We start from the raw sequence: 23650 nt of genomic DNA, 5'->3' as shown, positions 1-23650 counted from the left end.
TTTTTTTTTTTTCCTTTTCTTTAAGCAACAGTAGACGCAGTACGATACTTAATGTCATGAAGAATGTGAGGAAAATAATTAATGTTAGACAAAATACATATAAGAAGCATCTAATTTAAAATACATTACTTATCTTAAAAGAATAAAATTATATCATCTGTTTTTGGATACAAAAGGACAATCTTCAAGCATCATTTAAGATAAGAAAAGCTTTCTTTTAAAACATTAACAACTGAAGTCAGACTGTTTCAAGTGTCCTATGGGATCCCCTGAATTGTTAAAAAGAGTAGCACAAGCACAAGTCCTAAGATGCCCACTTTCTTTTTGTAAAAAGATTTATATTTGGTGCTCTCAAATTTAAAATGCGGAAAGTGTGATATATATATATATATATTAAGATTGTTCTGCTCAATCTGGGAAACATCCAGAGACTTTCAATATGTTGCAGCCTATTCAGTCACATCTATCTCTTTAGAAACTTTATTTCATGCCAAATTTCTCTCATTTGAGAGAGGAATAATGGGATATAATTATATCTTTCTGCCCCCTTAAATTTGTGTGTGTGTATGTGTGTGTGTGTATACATATATATATGTATATATATATATATATATATATATATATATATATATACATATATATATATATATATATACATACATACATACAGAGACAGAGACAGAGACAGAGAGAGAGAGAGAGAGAGAGAGAGAGAGAGAGAGAGAGAGAGAGTTTTTTTTTTTCCTGGTTCTAGCCAAACTTGAGATTGTAATAGCAAAATAGAAGTTGGAAAATGTGTACAGAGGAAAATAAGTACTAGATGATATCCCATTTGGAGCAAGATAACACAGCTCAACCAAGATGGGATATCCAAGATATCAACAAAATATAAGTTCCCTGAATTTCCCAGTGTTACAAGCTGGAGGTAGGAACACAAAAGTGACTGCCAGTTCTCTCGTGTTGGCTTTTGTTTAGTCTTTTTTATCAGCAACCAGAAGTAGGTTTGGCATTTTCCATCTTTTCTTTCAAAGCTGGAAGCCAGAAATGCCAAAAATGCCTGAAATCCAAAGAGACTGGAAAATGCAAAGACACACAAAGAGACTAAAAGAGACTGGCACTTTCCTTCTTCTGCTTTTGCCAGATCTACCTTGTGACTTACATAGGTACAATATTAATGAGCTTTGGGACTCATGTTATACTCATTGATAGTCTGCTAAATGATTTTAATTTTCATTTGTAAAGCTATAAAATTTCATGGCTTGAAAAAAATCTGCACAATTCAATCTGTAAAAAAAAGAACACGTAGAACATAACTATTTATGTAACTATTTATATGTAATTTTTCTTTCTACTAAACTCCACTTGACATTTTCTGTAATTGTGGAAAAACAGCAACAACAAAACTTTGGTGAGATACAATTTTCTGTTTTTTTCATCAATTTTCTCTTGTTCATTCATTTTTTCAGTTGTGTCTGATTTCAAGACCCAATTATTTTGGAAAAGATGTGGAGTATTTTGCCATTTCCTTCTTCAGCTTATTTTGTCCAGAGTTAAATAAGTAATACACATCTGAGGGCAGGTTTAAACTCAAATTTTCCTGACTTCAGGCCCAGCATTCTATCGATTTTACTTCCCAATTGTCCATTTATTTATATAGCTCAATATTAATAATCAGAAGTTATCCATCAAAGTTAGTTTCCTTATTCAATCTTTCAAATACAATACTATTTTATTATTGGCATGGGACGTACCTTATTGCAGGACAGGAATTAAAGTGAAAGTTAGTTCTACTGAAATAGATGCTTTTTTCTAGTCAATAAGCATTAAGAACAATGGTGCCATATTCTCTGTAATTTTCAGTAGTGGTCTCCTATAGAATTTAAAATCTCCATGTTCCTTTTCATATTGTCATTGGAAATGTACTATATACACATCAAGACTGTTCTCATAAAATGATATAAGAATACAAAAGCAATATAATACAAGTTTTGTGTGCTTCATATGGAGACCAATATTTTAATACCTTTCATTAAGCATTGTCTACTCAATCTCTAGAACAATATCCTAACCCCTCACATAGACTAGAATGTGTTTCTAGAGAAGGAACACTACTTTGTAATTACACAGAAAATTTTTAAGAGTCCTGGAGATAACTCTTTTCTGGCCAATTCATTCTCTTTACTTATCATTGTTGTTCTCAATTCCCTACTACTGCAATTCCATTTATATAAAGCTAGTCACTAACAATAGAGTAGCACTATTATTTCTTAAGCATAATTTTCTTGACATAAAACCAAAAGTAATTACTGTCAATATATCAAGCTACTCAACACATGCAAAAGCAATAATAATCAATATTTTACAGTTTACACATAAATCTGGATTACACTCTCTTGCCAATTCAGTTTCTATCTGAGAGGAGGGAAGAGTGGATACACATTTATACCAATCTAGCACAGAAACACATGCATAAAGTTTTACCTGTTCAGGGTAGTTCATAATTCTGTACTGTGAACTTTGATTGCTTTCAATGGGAAATTGGCCAAAAAGAACTTAGTCCTATGGTTGGTCTGATACACTCCTTAAGTAGAAAGCCAAGCTAATCTTCCTCTGTTTACCTGAGGTAAGGAAAAATAAAAACCTCCTCATTAGGATGCTGAATATACAAACAAAAGCCTTTAAATGGGGACAATTTAAGTCTTTTTATTTCCCCTAGTGATAATTAAGAAAATGTATACTATAGATCTCTGAGTATGGAAAGATAGTAGCACTGGTAACAGTCAGATCTTGCTTCCATTCCCTTACTTCTTATATGAGTTAAATGAGGCAATGAAGAAATAGCCTTGCTATTGATTTTTTTTCTCCTCCTCTGCCTTTTCCTTCTCCACTTTATTCTCCTCCTCCCCTAATTTCCTTCTACTCCCCCTTCTTCTTTTCCTTTTTCTTCTTCACCTCCTTCTTTGTCTCATTATTCTTCTCCTCCTGTTCCTATGGAACTTAGAGCTCTGGGAAATTTTGAAGATGCCAGGGTCATCTACTGCATCCTTGGCTGTGAATATCGAGTTAGCACTCTGGATACCTTAGAATCAGCTGGAATTAGGATAAGCAAAAGTCGTTGGTCTTTATTCTTGGTCTTTAGGGGTAGAAGTGAATAGGATGGATGCAGGGCCTCCTTTCTCTTCCTCTACCACCAAAGGTGCCCTAGCTTGTCTTACTCCACCCCTTAATCCTTCCCACAATTTTCCGTATACACCAAAAGATTGAACCAGCACAAAACAGTGGGAAGGGCCATTTTCCAAGCATATGCTAATAGAGTATTGTCCAATCGGTAGTTAGCCTTAAGTGCTCTGTTGTCTGTTTTCAGTGCATCAACTCAGAGTTTCAGACCTTTACAATGGAACATTGGCTTTTGTCTTGCCACTGAGCTTCAGTGTCTCTGGAAGAGAGAGTGAGACTGACAACTTTGCATAGCTTTGCACATTTTTGAACAACTCTGCCTCAGTGAAATTCAATCACTCAGGAGTTTTTTTTTTTTTTTTTTTTTATATTATCCTGTCATGTTAGTGCTTTTCTTTTTGAACAAAGGACAAACTATGACACTGAAGACAGGAACAACTTGTGATATATAAAAGGTTAAGATATTCAGTTATAACAATATATGTAATGTATGTAAGAGTTTGTGGGCAACAAAGCCTGATGAGGAGTGTGTGTTTAACACAACTGTGGATTAATACTGAGATTCTGGTTTCCATAAGCAAAACAATTTTTAGTACAGATCAGAAAATTTCCAAATAAATTTGGTGGGACAAATACTTTGTATAATTTTGAGCTTTAATTTCAATATTTTCATCTCTACTTGATCTTTGTTCTTTTTGTTCTAACAGTATAAGATGATATGCAGAAGAATGTTATTTTGGGGGGATGTTTATATTCGTTATTGCTATTACTTTTCAATAAATATCCCATGTAAAAATAATCAATAATAATATAATCAACTTACTGAATATATGGTATTTGGATAATAAACAATGAATTATTTGCTTTCTGAAGGCAGATATTATTATAAACAATAGTTAATATTATGTAGAACACATCAGACTGGAATCTTTGATTAACAAAATTAAAAAGAAAGCCCATGATCTCTAGAAAATTGAAAATAAGCAATATTCTTGCTCTGGGTATCCAATATGCTAATGCAAATGTGGATTGAGAAAATAAGTCCATAGCTTTGCTATTGTTTTATTTCCTACCTTCTCAGCTACATGAAGACACTTCTTAACTAACTGATCTAGTCTTCTCCTTTCTCATGCTGGGGAAATCTTACTCTCTTTTACTCTTATACTGATTAAACAGTGACAAGCTTTTTTAACTCACAATCACCTTTAAAAGGTAATTGAAGAAGTGTTATGTTATTGCACTGCTTAACCATTCCCCTCAGCCAGCAAATTGCAAGGCTCATTAAGAAGGCTCTCCCTTAATAATGCAGACAATTACAGTCTGTTCTTCATTTATCAGGACTCAGTGATATCCAATCAGCTATCATCCAGCAGATGCAACAACACATCAGCTAAAAAGCTTTTATTTCCCTTCTTCCATTCCTCTCACCAGAGAGTACAACAGAGCAATATACATATCTGAGAGAATTCACCACTCTCACAAATGTATCTGACACTAAAAATATCTCAACCATGTTTCTATAAGAATTAGCTTTTTTTCTTGACAATTAAGAAGTAGCTGATGAAGTATTATATACTGATTTCTCTCAGGCCTTCAGTTTCTTCACACACTTTATTCACCTGCTGACTATCATATTTATTACCAAATTCATGTCTCAGAACAGTATCTCCTACCACTTAGTACTTTTTTTTTTATGAAAGGAAAAACCCTTACAATCCTTTTCTGCTACATATAAAGAAACAATCCTTACTTAATAACCCTTTTCTTCAATATTTTTTTTTGGATTTTAATCTATTAAAAACACTAAAAAGAGGCAGAGCTAAGGTGGCAGAATAAATGTAAAAACGCTCCCAACTTCTCCCCCATTCTATTCCAAATTCCTTTAAACAATGACTCTAAATAAATTTTAGAGGTCAGAACATCCCTCAAAATGAACTAGAACATTTTCTAGCCAAAAATAATTTAGAAGATCAGTAAAAAGCTCTATCACATCAGGGTGAAGTCCAGTGTGTAGACCCAGTGTAGTACAGTTCTAAATCCAGCCACAGCCCCATTCCCAGGTCTCAAGCAGGCTCTGGTCCCAGATCACCCTCTGAACAAAAGCAGTGCCAGAGGCTTCCAGAATTCTGAGACCAGAGACAAGAAACTGGATCTGGAAGGTCCACAGGAAAGATCTGTGGAACCAGAGTGGGAGCCTAACATGTGCAGGCTGCACCAGTGTAGCCCTGGCCCTGGCTTGATCCCATCCCACATCATTTTGCTCTGAGCCCAGTCATGAATGAACCCCAGTGTCAGTGAGGTGGAACCTCTGAAACACAAGTAGTGCTAGAGGCTTCTGGACTTCTCAGTCCCAGTAACTCTGGGGAAGACCTGGAAAGTCAGAGAAAAGGGTTTGTGGAAATAGTGTGGGAGTTTGGTGTGCAGTCCCAGTGCAATCCCACTGTAGATTGTTCCAATGCATCTCCAGCTTCAGTTCCAGGACACAAACACTGTCCTTGGACTTGAAGCTTGGGACAATGCACTCTCCACCTTGGAAATCAAGCCCTTCTTTAACAAAGAGTTAAAAGTCAAGCAATGGCTAGGAAAATGAATAGCCAACATAAAACATTTCTGAATATTGAAAATTATTATGGTAACAAAAAAGACCGAAACACATTCAGAAAATGATAACAAAGTCAAAACTTCTACATTCAATGGCTCCAAGAAAAATACAAAAATGAATTGGACTCAGGCCATGGAAGAACAACGAAGTGATTTTGGTAATCAAGTAAGAAAAATGGGGGGAAAGTTAGGGAAATAACTGAGAGTGGTGCAAAAGAAAATGCAAAAAGCTAATAAAAAGAAGAATGTCTAAAAAGCAAAATTGGCCAATTGGGAAAAAAAAAGTTACAAAAACTCATTGAGGAAAATAATTCCTTAAAAATAGATTTGAACAAAAAGAAGATAATGACTTCATGAGAAACTATAAATGGGGGAAAATACCATTGGCGATAGTAAATTGTAAAAAAAAAAAAAATGTAATTTAAAAAAATGAAGCAAGTTTCTCTGATTAGGACTCATTCCTCAAAAATAGAGGAAACTGAGACAATTTTATAAAAAAAAAAAAAGAGCCATACCCCAATAAATGAAAGATCAAAAGTATGATCTGTGCCCAAATGGCTGCAAATTAATACATTTCCTTTGACATAACAACACTATTACTAGGTATGAATAGCAAAAGATATTCCCCCCAAAACAGAAAAAGATTTTTTTATCCTTGACCTATATGTACAAAAATATTCATAGCAGTTCTCTTTTCAGAACAAACAAAATTATAAATTAAGGGAATTGATTCTTTTTGTACCACAAAATAACTGTTTGGACATGTATACATATATTGTATTTAACTTTTACTTTAACATATTTAACATGTATTGGTCAACCTGCCATCTGAAGGAAGGGGTGGGGGAAGGGGGAGAAAAGTTGGAACAAAAGGTTTTTCAATTATCAATGCTGAAAATTACCCATGCATATATCTTGTAAATAAAAAGCTATAATTTAAAAAATTTTAAAAATAAAAATGCCAAATAAATGAATTTTTAAAAAAAAGAAATTAAGAGGATTCCCTTCTTTGGGGGATGGTTCAATAAACTGTGGTATGTGTTTGTGATAGAATATTATTGCTCTCTAGGAAATGATGAGCAGGATACTCTCAGGCAAAACAAACAAACAAACAAACAAAACCCAAACAAAAACAAAAATCAAAATCTAGAAAGTCCTTTGTGAACATGAAAAAATATTCCTTATAAAGTAATACCAATGGTATGCAATGACGAGTTGTAAAGGATTTTGTTATTCTCAATATTTTTTTCTTATAGAGGGTGTGGGGATAAAGGAGAGAACTTAGATATCAAAAATCTTAAAAATATCTCTTTAGAGGATGGAGCCAAGGTGGCAGAGAGGACACATGCATCTGTCTAAGCTCTTCCTTAACCTCAGACTACTTCTTTTGTGAAATGGCTTCATCCTTGACTGTCAAAACCCACAAATATTGGGAGTACAACACATTACCAACAGAAGATATCCTCAAAATTTGCCAAAAAAGGTCTGTTTTTTTTCTTGTGGGCAGGAATGATTAGGCGAGGCATAGTGTAAGGCAAGTTGGCAAAGAGAGCACAAAAGGCAGCTAACTCAGAGCAGACCAGAGGGGAATGGGACTCAGCCAGCAGAAAATTTGAGGGGAGAACTTTACTACCGTGTAAGTTATTTTGCTCTGCAAGCAAGCCAGTAGATCAGAGAAGCTATAAACACAAAAGATAAAGATTATAACACCAAAATGCTAGCGTCTCTCAGGACTTGGCCAGACCCACCCAGCACCTGGAGAGTCTTAGCAAGATCTCAATGCCAACCACAGATGCCAGCACAACCATTGATGTCCTACTGCTGCTTCACTGCTACTTTCTGTTGTCTGTAGAGAAATCTTGGTAACATCCCATTGCCCTAAAAACAGACTGCAGTTGTTCTTTTTTTTTTTTTTTTTTTTTTTTTTTTTTTTTTGTCAAAATGAGTAAAAACATAAAGCGAGTTTTAACTATAGATAGCTTCTATATGGATAGAGAGCAGACTTCAAACCCTGAAGAGATTAAAAACAGATTGTCTCTAGATGAATCCCCAAAGAGGGATGTAATTTGGTCCCCATCACACAAGGCTCTCATAGAAGAAATTAAAAAGACTCTTACAAGAGAGCTAGAAGAAAAATTGGGGAAAGGAAAGGAAAGCTTTACCAAAGAGTCTGGATAAGTCATCCTACTCATTTAAAGATAAAGTAGATAAAGAAATCAACTCCGTGAAAAACAGAATTACTGAATTGGAAAAAAAAATAGCTCTTTAAAAAATAAAATTGGTAAAATGGAAAAAAATTTCTTAGAACAAAACAACTCATTTAAAAACTCAATTAGACAATTACAAAAAGAAATAAAAAAGTAACTGAATAAAATAATTCATTAAAAATCAGAATTGAACAAATGGAAATGAATGACTCAAGGAGACACCAAGAATCAGTCAAGCAATACCAAAAAAATGAAAAAAAAAAAAGAAAAAAATTTGTTTAAAATGTAAAATACCTACTTGGGAAAACAACAGACCTGGAAAATAGATCTAGGAGAGATAATCTGAGTATTATTGGGCTTCTTGAAAATCATGATTACAAAAAGAACATAGACACTATTTTTTTTTCAAAAAAATAATCAAAGAGACCTGCCTAGATATAGAAACAGAGGGTAAAACAGACATTGAAAGAATTCATAGATCACCTACTGAAAGAGGCCCCAAAAATCAAAACTCCAAAAAATATTGTGGCTAAATACTATCAGACTAAGGAAAAAATACTACAAGCAGATAGAAAAAACAAAACAAAACAAAAAACAAACAAACAAACAAACAAAAAAAAACAATTCAAATACATAGGAGCCACAATAAAGAATACTTAGGATCAACATTAAAAGATCGAAGAGCCTGGAATCTGATATTCTGAAAGGCTAAAGAATTTGATATGCAGCCAAGAATAACTTACCCAACCAAAATGAGCATTTTTTTCCCCAGGGAAAAACATGGACATTCAATGAAACAGGTGAATTCTATCTATTTCTGAAGAAAAAAACCCAAACCTAAACAAAAACTTTCACCTCTAAATATAGGACTTAAGAGAAATATAAAAAGGTAAAAAGAAATATTGGGAACTATATTTCTGTTATGAGTACACAGAATGAATACATATATAATTTGGTTTTACTGTTATAACATTAAAAAAAGAAGCTAGAGGTAGAAAGGAAATTGTACTAGAAAAAGGAAAAAGTGGAGGCACTACCTCTCAGAAGAGGCAAAGGAAACCTACTATATCTGAGGGAAAGAAGGGAGGGGAATGAACATAGTGTTTATCTTTCTCTCATCAGAATTGGCTCAAAGAGAAAAAATATTAGACATATTCAATTTACAGAGAAACTTCTAATTCATTGAAAAGTGGGAGGGGAAAATTGAAAAGGGAAAGATTAAGCTAAATAAAAGGGAATACAGAAATTATAAGGAAAATGTTTTAGAAAAGGGGAGGGATTTTAAGGTGGCGGAGGAATCTTAAAGAGGAAAGGCTGTGGGAGGCAAGTGGTGCTCACAAGTTTAATACTGGGAAAAGGAATAAAGGAAAAAGGAAAGATAAAAGCAAAATCTGGGGTTAACAAGATGGCAGGAAATACAGAATTAGTAATTTTAACCATAAATGTGAATGCAGTAACTCCCTGCCCCCCATAAAATGGAGGCAGATAGCAGCCTGGATTAAAAGTCAAATTCTGCAATATGTTGTTTATAGGAAACACATTTGAAGAAGGGGAGTAAAATTATATTCAATAAAGAGCCAGAAAAAAAATAGATCAAAAAGTAATTCAAAACTAAATAATCTCTTCTTAAAGATTCATTGGGTGAAACATCAAATCATAGACACAATTAATATTTTCACCCAAGAGAATGACAACAATGAGATATCATACTAAAATATGTAGGATGCAAGCAAAATGGTAAAAAGGGGAAACTTTGTATCTCTAGAGGCCTACTTGCATAAAATAGTTTTGCAACTAAAAAAAGCCAGAAAAGAAGCAAATTAGCCCCCCCCCCACTTAAAGATTAAACTTGAAATTCTAAAACTAAAAGGAGAGATTAATAAAATTGAAATAAAAAAAAAAACTAATGAATTAATAAATAAAACTAAGGGTTGGTTCTATGAAAAAAAAAAAAATAGATAAATCCTTAGTAAATTTGAGTGAGAAAAAGGAAAAGAGGAAAATCAAATTGTTCATCTTAAAAATGAAAGGGGAGAACTTGTCACTAATGAAGAGGAAATTAGAGCAATATTAAGGAGTTATTTTGCCCAAGTTTATGCCATTAAATTTGATAACTTAAATGAAATGGATGAATACCTTCAAAAATGTAGGTTGCCCAGATTAACAAAGGAAGAAGTTAATTAGTTAAACAATCCCATTTTAGAAAAAGAAATAGAATAAGTTATTAATCAACTCCCTAAAAAAATATCCCCAGGAACAGATGGATTTACATGTAAATTCTATGGAACATTTAAAGACCAATTAACTCCAATGCTATATAAAGTATTTGAAAAAAATATGGATTGAAGGAGTCCAACCAAATTCCTTTTATGTCACAGACATGGTACTTGTAATGGGCTGAGGCTTGAGTTGATGCACTGAGGTCCCAAGTACATGAGGCTAAATAGTAATTTGACCATACGCTATTAATATATATGCTTGGAGAAAGAATGGCCCCCGCCCACTCTTTGTGCAAGTCCTGATGTGTTGTATAGGGAATGACATTTTTGGTGGGTAGAGGCAAGGGAGTAGAAAGGGAAGTGGAAGGAGACACTGCTGGCTGGCGTCTTGACACAGCTGCTCGCATTGCTATTGCGATGGCCCTTCATCTCCGATCTCCCTCTGCTAGCTGGCTTCCTGTCGCAGCTGCCCATATTTCTATCGCAATCCTTCTTGCCCATATTGCTATCGCACTTCCCCCTCACCTCTACTGAGAATAAAGATTGAAGATTTTTCCCTTAACCTGAATTCCTGACTCTGACTGATTTTAAATACGCAGTCATCACAGGTACTAATAACTAAACCATATAGGATGAAAACAGAGGAAGAAAATTATAGACCAATCTCCCTAATGAACATTGATGCAAAAATCTTAATAGCAAAAAGATTACAGAAAATTATCCCAAGGATAATACACCTTGACCAAGTAGCATTTATACCAGGAATGCAGGGCTTCTTCAATATTAGGAAAACTATTTGTACAATTGATTATATCAGTAACCAAATTAGCAAAAAAACATGTGATCATCTCAATAAATGCAGAAAAAGCATTTGATTAAATTCAACACCCATTCCTATTAAAAGCACTAGAGAGTATAGAAATGAATGGATTTTTCCTTAAAATAATCAGTAGCATCTATTTAAAACCATCAGTAAGCATCATATGTAATGATGATAAACTGGAACCATTCCTAATAAGATCAGGAGTGTGTTAGAGTTCAAATGTTGGAGTTTGTTCTCAGAGGACAGCCGGTTTAGAGGCTTAGAGCCCTTCGGATGTCTCCAAAGCCAAAGGTTCTGTCCTTCAGCCTCTGCCTCTGCCTTCTTCTGCCTCCAACAGAGATGGAAGATCTCTCTTATCTCCTTCTGGGGGGCCCAGGCACCAATTTGCCGCGGAGAGAGGGCTTCTGGCGTAGCTCACTGAAGTCCGTCAAAAGTGTTCTCTGCAGCAGAGTCGTTTCTCTCGAGTCTAGCGCGATCAGCCAGCCAAGAGGAAAAATATGTGTATTCTGCCATAGATCCTTCATCGCTGGCTTTTTATCTGCCTCTTCTGAGAGAATGGGATTATGGTTTTCTCCCATAGTGCTCTCTGGCCAATGACTTTAAGGGAGGTGTGAACTCTCTTGAAGTTAGAAAGTGTACTTTGTGAAGCTAGCATACTTGTGGAGTCCAATGAGTAAAGGTGGGAACACAAGCCTTGTCTTGATTAGTTCTACTTAGTACCTTGTTTCAGGTTCTGGCCAAAACAACTTCTTGTAAGATTAGATCAACTCTAATTACTTAGCAGTTAGTAAGGATTCCAACATCTCCCCCTTTCTTTTGTTTTGCTTTCTATAGCACCACTCCTGGGTGGGTCTGGGGTTGGGGGGGTTGGGGTGGGGGACGGAGAATCTTTACCTAGGATCTGTCCCATTTCAGCCAAAAAAGGTTGTACTCACTCAGTTCCTGGTCACTGGAGACTTCTTGTGAAAGTAGGGTCCTTGGGCCCCACGTTGGGCGCCAAATGTTAGAGTTCAAATGTTGGAGTTTGTTCTCAGAGGACAGCCGGTTTAGAGGCTTAGAGCCCTTCGGATGTCTCCAAAGCCAAAGGTTCTGTCCTTCAGCCTCTGCCTCTGCCTTCTTCTGCCTCCAACAGAGATGGAAGATCTCTCTTATCTCCTTCTGGGGGGCCCAGGCACCAATTTGCCGCGGAGAGAGGGCTTCTGGCGTAGCTCCACTGAAGTCCGTCAAAAGTGTTCTCTGCAGCAGAGTCGTTTCTCTCGAGTCTAGCGCGATCAGCCAGCAAGAGGAAAAATATGTGTATTCTGCCATAGATCCTTCATCGCTGGCTTTTTATCTGCCTCTTCTGAGAGAATGGGATTATGGGTTTTCTCCCATAGTGCTCTCTGGCCCAATGACTTTAAGGGAGGTGTGAACTCTCTTGAAGTTAGAAAGTGTACTTTGTGAAGCTAGCATACTTGTGGAGTCCAATGAGTAAAGGTGGGAACACAAGCCTTGTCTTGATTAGTTCTACTTAGTACCTTGTTTCAGGTTCTGGCCAAAACAACTTCTTGTAAGATTAGATCAACTCTAATTACTTAGCAGTTAGTAAGGATTCCAACATCTCCCCCTTTCTTTTGTTTTGCTTTCTATAGCACCACTCCTGGGTGGGTCTGGGGTTGGGGGGTTGGGGTGGGGGACGGAGAATCTTTACCTAGGATCTGTCCATTTCAGCCAAAAAAGGTTGTACTCACTCAGTTCCTGGTCACTGGAGACTTCTTGTGAAAGTAGGGTCCTTGGGCCCCACGTTGGGCGCCAAATGTTAGAGTTCAAATGTTGGAGTTTGTTCTCAGAGGACAGCCGGTTTAGAGGCTTAGAGCCCTTCGGATGTCTCCAAAGCCAAAGGTTCTGTCCTTCAGCCTCTGCCTCTGCCTTCTTCTGCCTCCAACAGAGATGGAAGATCTCTCTTATCTCCTTCTGGGGGGCCCAGGCACCAATTTGCCGCGGAGAGAGGGCTTCTGGCGTAGCTCCACTGAAGTCCGTCAAAAGTGTTCTCTGCAGCAGAGTCGTTTCTCTCGAGTCTAGCGCGATCAGCCAGCCAAGAGGAAAAATATGTGTATTCTGCCATAGATCCTTCATCGCTGGCTTTTTATCTGCCTCTTCTGAGAGAATGGGATTATGGGTTTTCTCCCATAGTGCTCTCTGGCCCAATGACTTTAAGGGAGGTGTGAACTCTCTTGAAGTTAGAAAGTGTACTTTGTGAAGCTAGCATACTTGTGGAGTCCAATGAGTAAAGGTGGGAACACAAGCCTTGTCTTGATTAGTTCTACTTAGTACCTTGTTTCAGGTTCTGGCCAAAACAACTTCTTGTAAGATTAGATCAACTCTAATTACTTAGCAGTTAGTAAGGATTCCAACAGGAGTGAAACAAGGTTGCCCATTGTGATCATTACTATTCAATATTGTATTAGAAATGCTAGCTTTGTCAATAAGAAATGTAAAAGAGATTAAAGTAAATCGAGTATGTAATAAGGAAAACAAATTATTATTCTTTGCAGATGATAAGATGTTATACTTAGAGAACCCCAGAGATTCTATTAAAAAGCTATTAGAAATAATCTACAACTTTAGCAAAGTTGCAGTATACAAATAAATCCAGATAAATCCTCAGCATTTTTATACATCACCAACAAAATCCAACATCAAGAGATGTAAAGAGAAACTCCACTTAAAATAACTGTTGAAGGATGATTTCAGAAAGGCCTGAAGAGACTTACATGAACTGATGCTGAATGAAAAGAGCAGAACCAGTAGATCATTATATACTTCAACAACAATACTATATGATGACCAATTCTGATGGACCTGACCATCCTCATCAATGAGATGAACCAAATCAGTTCCAATGGAGCAATAATGAACTGAACCAGCTACGCCGAGTGAAAGAACCCTGGGAGATGACTAAGAACCATTACATTGAATTCCCAATCCCTATAATTTTGTCTGCCTACATTTTTGATTTCCTTCACAGGCTAATTGTACAATATTTCAGAGTCCATGTCTTTTTTTTTTTTAATAACTTTTTATTGATAGAAATCATGCCAGGGTAATTTTTTACAACATTATCCCTTGTATTCACTTCTGTTCCAATTTTTCCCCTCTCTCCCTCCACCCCCTCCCCCAGATGGCAAGCAATCCTTTACATGTTGAATAGGTTACAGTATATCCTGGATACAATATACGTGTGTAGAACCGAACAGTTTTCTTGTTGCACAAGGAGAATTGAATTCAGAAGGTATAAATATTCTGGGAAGAAAATCAAAAATGCAAGCAGTTTATATTCATCTCCCAGTGTTCTTTCTTTGGGTGTAGCTGCTTCTGCCCATCTTTGATCAATTGAAACTGAATTAGCTCTCTTTCTCGAAGAGATCCACTTCCATCAGAATACATCCTCAAACAGTATCATTGTTGAGATATATAATGATCTCCTGGTTCTGCTCATTTCACTTAGCATCAGTTCATGTAAGTCTCGCCAGTCCTCTCTGTATTCATCCTGCTGGTCATTCCTTACAGAGCAATAATATTCCACAACATTCACATACCACAATTTACCCAACCATTCTCCAATTGATGGGCATCCATTCATTTTCCAGCTTCTAGCCACTACAAACAGGGCCGCCACAAACATTTTGGCACATACAGGTCCCTTTCCCTTCTTAGTATCTCTTGGGGGTATAAGCCCAGTAGAAACACTGCTGGATCAAAGGGTATGCACAGTTTGATAACTTTTTGAGCACAGTTCCATATTACTCTCCAGAATGGCTGGATGTGTTCACAATTCCACCAACAATGTATCAGTATCCCTGTTTTCCCACATCCCCTCCAACATTCCACATTATCTTTCCCTGTCACTCTAGCCAATCTGACAGGTGTGTAGTGGTATCTCAGAGTTGTCTTAATTTGCATTTCTCTGATTAATAATTATTTGGAGCATATTTTCATATGTCTATAATAATTTCAATTTCTTCGTCTGAGAATTGTCTGTTCATATCCTTTGAGCATTTATCAATTGGAGAATGGTTTGATTTCTTATAAATTAGAGTCAATTCTCTATATATTTTGGAAATGAGGCCTTTATCAGAACCTTTAACTGTAAAAATGTTTTCCCAGTTTATTGTTTCCCTTCTAATCTTGTCTACATTTGTTTTGTTTGTACAAAAACTTTTCAATTTGATATAATCAACATTTTCTATTTTGTGGTCAATAGTGATCTCTAGTTCTTCTTTGGTCATAAATTCCTCCTTCTTCCACAGGTCAGAGAGGTAAACTATCCTATGCTCTTCCAATTTATTTATAATCTCATTCTTTATGCCTAGGTCTTGAACCCATTTTGACCTTATCTTGGTGTACGGTGTTAAGTGTGGGTCAATGCCTAGTTTCTGCCATACTAATTTCCAATTTTCCCAGCAATTCCATTTCTTTTTGTACAACAAAATAACAGTTTGATCATGTATATTTATTGTATATCTAATTTATATTTTAATTTATTTAACATCTACTAGTCATCCTGCCATCTGGGGGAGTGGGAGGGGGGAAGGAGGGGAAAAATTGGAACAAGAGGGTTGGAAATTGTCAATGCTGTAAAGTTACCCATACATATAACCTGTGAATAAAAGGCTATTATTTTTTTTAAAAGAAAAAAATAAATAAAATAAAATAATTGTTGATAGTATAAAATATTTGGGAATCTATCTGCCAAAGGATAGTCAGGAGCAATATGAGCAAAACAACAAAACATTTTCCACACAAATAAAATCAAAGGTAAAAAAAAAATTGGAAAAAAAATATTAAGTGCTCTTGGATAGGTTAAACAAATATAATAAGGATGACAATACTACCTAAACTAATCCATTTATTTAGTGTTATACCAATAAGACTCCCAAGAAACTATTTTAATGACCTAGAAAAAAATAACAACAAAATTCATATGAGAGAACAAAAGGTCAAAAATTTCAAGGGAACTAATCAAGAAAATAATCAAATAAATGTGGCTTAGCTGTACCTAATCTAAAACTACATTATGAAGCAGTGGCCACCAAAACCATTTGGTATTGGCTAAGAAATAGACTGGTTGATCAGTGGAATCAGGTTCACACGACAAAATACTCAATAACTATACCAATCTAGTGTATGACAAAGTCCTTAGACCTAAACTTTTGGGATAAGAATTCACTATTTGACAAAAACTGCTGGGAAAACTGGAAATTAGTATGGCAAAAACTAGGCATGGACTCACACTTACACGATACACCAACATAAGATCAAAATGAGTTCATGATTTAGGGATCAAGAATGAGATTATAAATAAATTAGAAGAACATAGGATAGTTTACCTCTCAGAGTTGTGGAGGAGGAAGGAATTTTTGACCAAAGAAGAACTAGAGATCATTACTGATCAGAAAAGAGAAAATTTTGATTATATCAAATTAAAAATCTTTTGTACAAACAAAACTAATGCAGACAAGAATAGAAGGGAAGCAATAAATGGGGAAAACATTTTTATAGCTAAAGGTTCTGATAATGACCTCATTTCCAAAATATATAGAGAATTGCCTCTAATTTATAAGAAATCAAGCCATGCTCCAGTTGATAAATGGTCAACAGGTATGAACAGCCAATTTTCAGATGATTAAATTGAAACTATTTGAATATGAAAGGATGTCCCAAATCACCATTAATAAGACAAATACAAATTAAAACAACTTTGAGATACCACTATACATCTGTCAGACTGGTTAAGATGACAGGGAAAAATAATGATGAATGTTGGAGGGGATGTGGGAAAACTGGGACACTGATGTATTGTTGGTGGAGTTGTGAATGGATCTAACTATTCTGGAAAGCAATTTGGAATTAGGCTCAAAAAAGTATCAAACTATACATACTCTTTGATCCAGCAGTTTTACTACTGGACTTATATCCCCCAAAAATATTAAAGAAGGGGAAGGGACGTGTATGCACAAAAATGTTTGTAGCTGCCCTTTTCCTAGTGGCTAGAAACTGGAAAATTGACTGGAGCCCCATCAATTGGAAAATGGTTGGATAAATTGTGGCATATGAATGTTATGTAATATTATCGTTCTGTAAGAAATGACCAGCAGGATGAATACAAAGAGGCTTGGAGAGACTTATATGCCCTGATACTACCATGTTTCCCTGATAATAAGACACTCTCTTATTAATTTTTTTGGACAGAAAAACACCAGAGGGCTAATTTTCAGGGGAGGGCTTATTTTAATGAACTTTGATAGCAATTTTAATAAACAGGTAAATGTGAACAAAAAAAAGTATCTTTATTCAATAATGATCATGTCATCTTCTTCAACAACATCATCATAAGGGTCCATACCCTGAATTCCATCCTGGATGTCTTGCGCCTCTATTTCCTTCAGAAGAAATGGACCCAATCTATCATGTCCAGCAATATAGCTCTCTTTAAATGAACATGTCTTGTCCAGGTAACCTGCTCATAGTGCCTTGGCGACACAGCTGTTAGTAATTTTATCCCATGACTTCTTCACCCAAATCTCGACTTCTTGCAGACAGGGCTTCACAAAGTTTCCACGCTGATTTCTTTCCATTCTATTTTCAATGTAGTCATTGACTTCCATGTGCAAATGGTCCTTGAATGGCTTGTTTATTGCAATATCAAGGGTCTGCAGATAGGCAGTCATTCCTGCAGGAATCATTACTTGATCTATTCTTCTCTCTGCAAAGAAGTTCTTCATTTCTTTAGCGCGGTGAGTGCTGGCTGAATCCCAGATTATCAGACCTTTTTGGTTACCTCACATAACAAGTGGCAGCATTAAATCAACCTACTTTCTTATAACGGCTTGTGAACACCAGGCATTTTCAGTTTCAAGAACATAAATGCCTGATACATGTTCAATCTTATCTTTCTTGCCCTTACTGATGATTAAAGGTGTGGCTTTCTTTCCATCCAAACAAATTGCCAAAATGCAGGTGACCTGTGCAGACAGAATAATAAAATTATGACCATCAGTCCTTCTTTTCATTCCATCATGCCCCTCAATCATGTTTTAACCCCATCATGCTCTCTGAGTGCTCCTTCTATCCTCCATGATGCCCCCTCACTCCCACTTAAGGGTACCGTAATGTAACATGTAGCACAGGGGATCACCTTCACTATGGTAGCAATCTCAATAGGGCCTATTTTCAGGGGAGGGCTTAATTTAGAGGAATCTTACACAGTAAGGGGAGGGCTTATTTTCGGGATAGGTCTTATTATTGGGGAAACATGGTAAATGAAATGAGCAGAACCAGGAGATCACACATTTCAAAAACAATTCTTGTGCAATAATAGAACTGTATAAATATGTACACATATATTATGTTTAAGTTATATTTTAACATGTTTAATATGTATGAGACTGCCTGCCCTCTAAGGTAGGGGATGAAGGGAAGGAAGGGAAAAGTTGGAACAGAAGTGATTGCAAGGGTCAATGTTGAAAAATTACCCATGCATATGTGCTGTCAATAAAAAGATATAATAAAATATTAATAATAATAATAATAATTAATTTTATATAGATAGGTAGGTATAGATAATTTGATTCTAAAAACAAAAAAAGTCATACTTGTAATTTTTTTAAAAATGTAAAAAATTAACTCTTTAAAATTGTTTTGAATGTAACTGGGGCAATATTAAATAAATGTTAAAAAAAAGACACAAAATTGGATAATCATTTATCAAAAACAAAATTCAAATGTAAAACAAATTAGTTTTCAGAGCCATTTAATGATGGATATCAGTTTCATAATTAATAAATCACTTAAGATGCAGTTTTTAATGTTTTTATTATTTTGTCAGCAAATATTTTATTTATCTTTCCCAGATTTATGGTATTTTAATTCTATAAGCATACTGTCATCCAATTCTGACACCCATTCTTATTAAAAACACTAGAGAGTATAGAAAGAAGTGATTTTTTTTTTCTTGAAATAATCAATAGCATCTTTTTTTAATTACCAGGAAACATCATATGCAATGGGGACAAACTAAAACCATTCCAAATAAGATCAGGGTAAAACAAGGTTGCCAACTATCACCATTACTATTCAATATTGTATTAGAAATGTTAGCTTGGCAATAAGAGAAGAAAAAGAGATCAAAGGAATTAGAGTAGGTAATGAGAAAAACCAAATTATCACTCTTTGCAGATGATATGATGATATACTTAAGGAACCCTAGAGAATGAATTTAAAAAATACTAGAAACAATACACAACTTTAGGAAAGTTGCAGGATACAAAATAAAAACATGTAAATCATCAGCATATGTATATATTACCAACAAAGTCCAGTAGGGGGAGATACACAGAGAAATTCCATTTAAAATAACTGTCAATAATATTAAATATTTGGGAGTCTATTTCCCAAGGCAAAGTCAGGAACTATGTAAACACAACTACAAAAAGCTTTTCATGCAAATAAAGTCAGATCTAATCAATTAGAAAAATACCAAATGCTCATGGGTGGGCCAAGCTAGTATAATAAAAATGGCAATACTACCTACTACCTAAATTAATCTACTTATTTAATTCTATACCAATCAAATGCCTAAGAAATTATTTTACAGATCTAGAAAAAATAACAAATTTCATCAGGAAGAACAAAATGGTCAAGATTTTCAAGGAAATTAATGAAAAATGCAAATGAAGGTGGCCTTTCTATGCCAGACCTAAAATTATATTATAAAGCAGTGATTATTAAAATAATTTGGTACTGGCTAAGAAATACAGTAATAAATCAATGGAATAAGTTAGGTTCTCAGGACAAAATAGTCAATGACTATAATAATCTAGTTTTTAACAAACCCAAATATCCCAGCTTTTGGGATAAGAACTCACTATTTGACAAAAACTGCTGGGAAAATCTTAAAACTATCATGGCAGAAACTAGACACTGACCCACAATTAACATAGTATACCAAGATAAGGTCAAAATGAGTTCATGATTTAGACACAAAGAGTGATATTCTAAGTAAATTATAAGAACATAGGGTAATTTACTTCTCAGATCTCTGGAAAAGGAAGATATTTGTGACCAAAGAAGAACTAGAGATTATTATTGAACAATAGGTATAGATAAATGTGATTCTATTAATTTAAAAAGTTTTTGTACAAACATAACTAATGAAGACAATGTTAAAAGGGAAGCAATAAATTGGGGAAACTTTTACATTCAAGGATTCTGATAAAGGCCTCATTTCTAAAATATATAGAGAATTGACTCAAACTTATAAGAATTCAAGCCATTCTCTAAATATTAAATGGTCAAATGGTATGAACAGACAATTCTCATAAGAATAAATTGAAACCATTTTTAGTCATATGAAAAGATGTTCTAAATTTTTTATTGATCACAGAAATGTTATTTAAGAAAACTCTGAGATACCAATACACACCTCTAAGTTTGCTTAAAAAGAAAGAAAAAGATAATGAAAAATGTTGGAGGGGACATGGGAAAATTGAGAAATTAATGCATTGTTGGTGGAATTATGAAAGGATCTAATTCTGGAGGGCAATTTGAAACTATACCCAAATAGTTATCAAATTGTGCATATACTTTGATCCAGCAGTGTTTCTATTAGAGTTATATCCCATAGAGATCTTAAAGGATCTTAAGATCCTCTTAAAGGAGGGAAAATGATACATATATGCAAAAAATTTGTGCCACCCCTTTTTTGGTAGTAGCAAGAAACTGGAAACTTAATGGATACTTATCAGTTGGAGAATGGCTAAATATGTTATGGTATATGAATGTTATGGAATTTATTATTCTATAAGAAATAATCAGCAGGATGATTTCAGAGAGACCTGGAGTGACTTATATGAACTGATGGTAAGTGAAGTGAGCAGAATCAGGAAATCATTGTATGCAGTAATAAGAAAACTGTATGGTGAATAGTCCTGGTGGCTCTTTTCAACAATAAGATGATTCAGGCCTGTTCCAATGATTTTCTGATGATGGGAACCATCTACATCCAGAGTGAGGACTATGGGAACTGAGGGTAGATTACAACATAGTATTTCATTTTTTATTATTGTTGTGGTTTGCTTGAATTTTATTTTCTTTCTCATTTTTCCTCTGGTTTTTCTTGTGCATTAAGATAATTGTATAAATATATAAATTGGCATCAATTCACTAATTTTTCTTTGATTATAGAAACTCTACTAGCTTGAGATATATCTAACTATTCTACAACTCATCATTCCACCTTTTGCTTTATTTAACTTAATGTTTTTCCTAGTTACATTTTATATTTGTTTCTAACATTTTTGAAGGCTGCATTCTCTTTTCTCCAGGCACAATTCAGAAACCATTTGTGAAGTAATGCAAAACATTTCCACAATATCAAATTTTGTTGTTTTTTTGTTTGTTTGTTTGTTGTTGTTGTTGTTTTAATCTCATACCCTATTGAAAATAAAAACCCTGAAGAAAAATTAAATGAGAGAGGATAATATTTTTGCATCATAAGTCCTTCATAGTAGTCACGAATAATTATACTACTAAAAATAGCTGTCATTCTTAATGCTCATCTCAGAATATTGCAGGGCACTTTACATTACTTAAGTTCATGGAGGAATTTCCAGTTTTGGTTTTTTTTTTTTAAATTTCTGAGAGCACCCTGCTCATCACTTTCCATAGAACAAAAATATTCCATTATAAACACAAACCATGATTTACTGATCCATTTCCAAATTGAAGAGCATTCTCTCTATTTTCAATTCTTTTGTCTTGAGAAGAGAGCTATTGTGAACACTATTTTTGTATATATAGTTCATTTTTATTTTTTTCAAATATCTTTTGATATTCTTGCCAAATACTGGTGTTTTTAGCTCAAAGGACATATATGGATTTAGAGTCCTTTGAGCACAGATCTTATCTTTTGATCATTCATCAAAAAAGGCATGGCTCTTATTTTTTCATGAATTTTACTCACTTCTTTCTATGATTAAGAAATTAGGCCCTCTCAGAGAAACTTGCTTTGAAACTCTTCCAAAACTAGTATTTCACCTAACTGTGTTTCACCCATTTATTCTCTCCTTTCACCTTGTTCCAACCCCAAAGTGTTTTGGTACTTATTACTCCTTCCCCCAATATGTCTTCTTCTCAAATCCCTTTTCTCCTCTCTCATATCCCATTCTCCTCCCACTTTCCTGCAGTGCAGCATATACCTACACATCCCCATAGAATATATATGTTACCTCCTGTTTGAGCCAATTCTGATGAGAGTAGGGTTCACTTTCTCACCCTGTCTTCCTTCTCTTCCCTTTTATTGTAAAAACTTTTCTTTGCTTCTTTTTTTAATGGAAGTTAATTTGCACCATTCCACTTCTCCCTTTCCCTTTCTCCCCGTACATTTATCTCTCATCCCTTCATTTCATCATTTTTACAAAGATATGATCCTTTCATATTCAACTCACACCTATGCCCTCTCTAAATACTCCTTCTAAATGTCATAATAAAAAGAATGTTCCATTGTGTTACAATTATCATCCTCCCATGTAGGAATGTAAACAGATAAACCTTAGATCAGTTTCCTGATTATCTCCTTATGCTTCCCCAAAATCCTGTATTCGAAAAAATAAAATTTCCATTCAGCTCTGATCTTTTTATAATGAATGCTTGAAAATATTCAGTTTTATTGAATGATCACATTTTACTCTGAAGGATTATAATCAGTTTTGTTGAATAGGTCATTCTTGGCTACAATCCTAGCTTAATTGTTTTCCAGAATAGCATGTTCCAAGTCTTCTGGTCCTTTAAAGAAGAAACTGCTAAATCTTTTGTTCTCCTGACCATAGCTCCACTATAATTGTGTTGTTTCTCTCTGGATATTGCAATATTTTCTCCTTAAACTGCGAGTTCCAGAATTTGGCTATAACATTCCGGAGAGTTTACATTTGGGGATCTCTTTAAAGAGGAGATTGATGGATTATTTCAATTTCTTTTTTACTCTCTAGTTCTAGAATATCAGGACAGTTTTCTTTGATAATATTTTGAAAGGAGATGCCCAAGCTCTTTTTTGTTCATGATGCTCAAGTAGACCAATAATTTTTAAGTTATTTCTCTTGGATCTATTTTTCAGGTTAGTTGTTTTTCCAATGAAATATTTCACTTTTTCCCTTTTTTCCTTTTTTTGTTTTTGTTGTTTTTTTTTTTTTTTTGCTTTTATTTTATTGACTCTTAAGTTCACATAATGTCATGAGCTTCCATTTGTTCAATTCCATTTTTAAGCAATAATTTTCCTCAGGGAGCTTTTGTATTACCTTTCCCAAATGGTCAATTTTGCTTTTTTAAGGCATTTTTCTCCTCATTAGATTTTTGTATTTCCTTTTGCATCTCTCTCAATTATTTTCCTAATTTCCCCCATCTCTCTTACTTGATTTTCAAAAGATTTTGAGCTCTTTTATGGCCTGAGCCCAATATTTATTTTTTTAGAGTCTTTGGGTATAGGAACTTTGACTTTCCTATCATCTTCTGAATGTGTTCTGATCTTCCTCATCACCATAATAACTTTCAATTGTCCCAAACATTTTTTTTTTGTTGTTTTCTGTTTA

The sequence above is a fragment of the Antechinus flavipes genome, chromosome 3 (assembly GCF_016432865.1).
Source record: "Antechinus flavipes isolate AdamAnt ecotype Samford, QLD, Australia chromosome 3, AdamAnt_v2, whole genome shotgun sequence".
Lineage (NCBI taxonomy): Eukaryota > Metazoa > Chordata > Mammalia > Dasyuromorphia > Dasyuridae > Antechinus > Antechinus flavipes.
The sequence above is the reverse complement of the archived record's forward strand: the minus strand, read 5'-3'. Positions refer to the sequence as shown.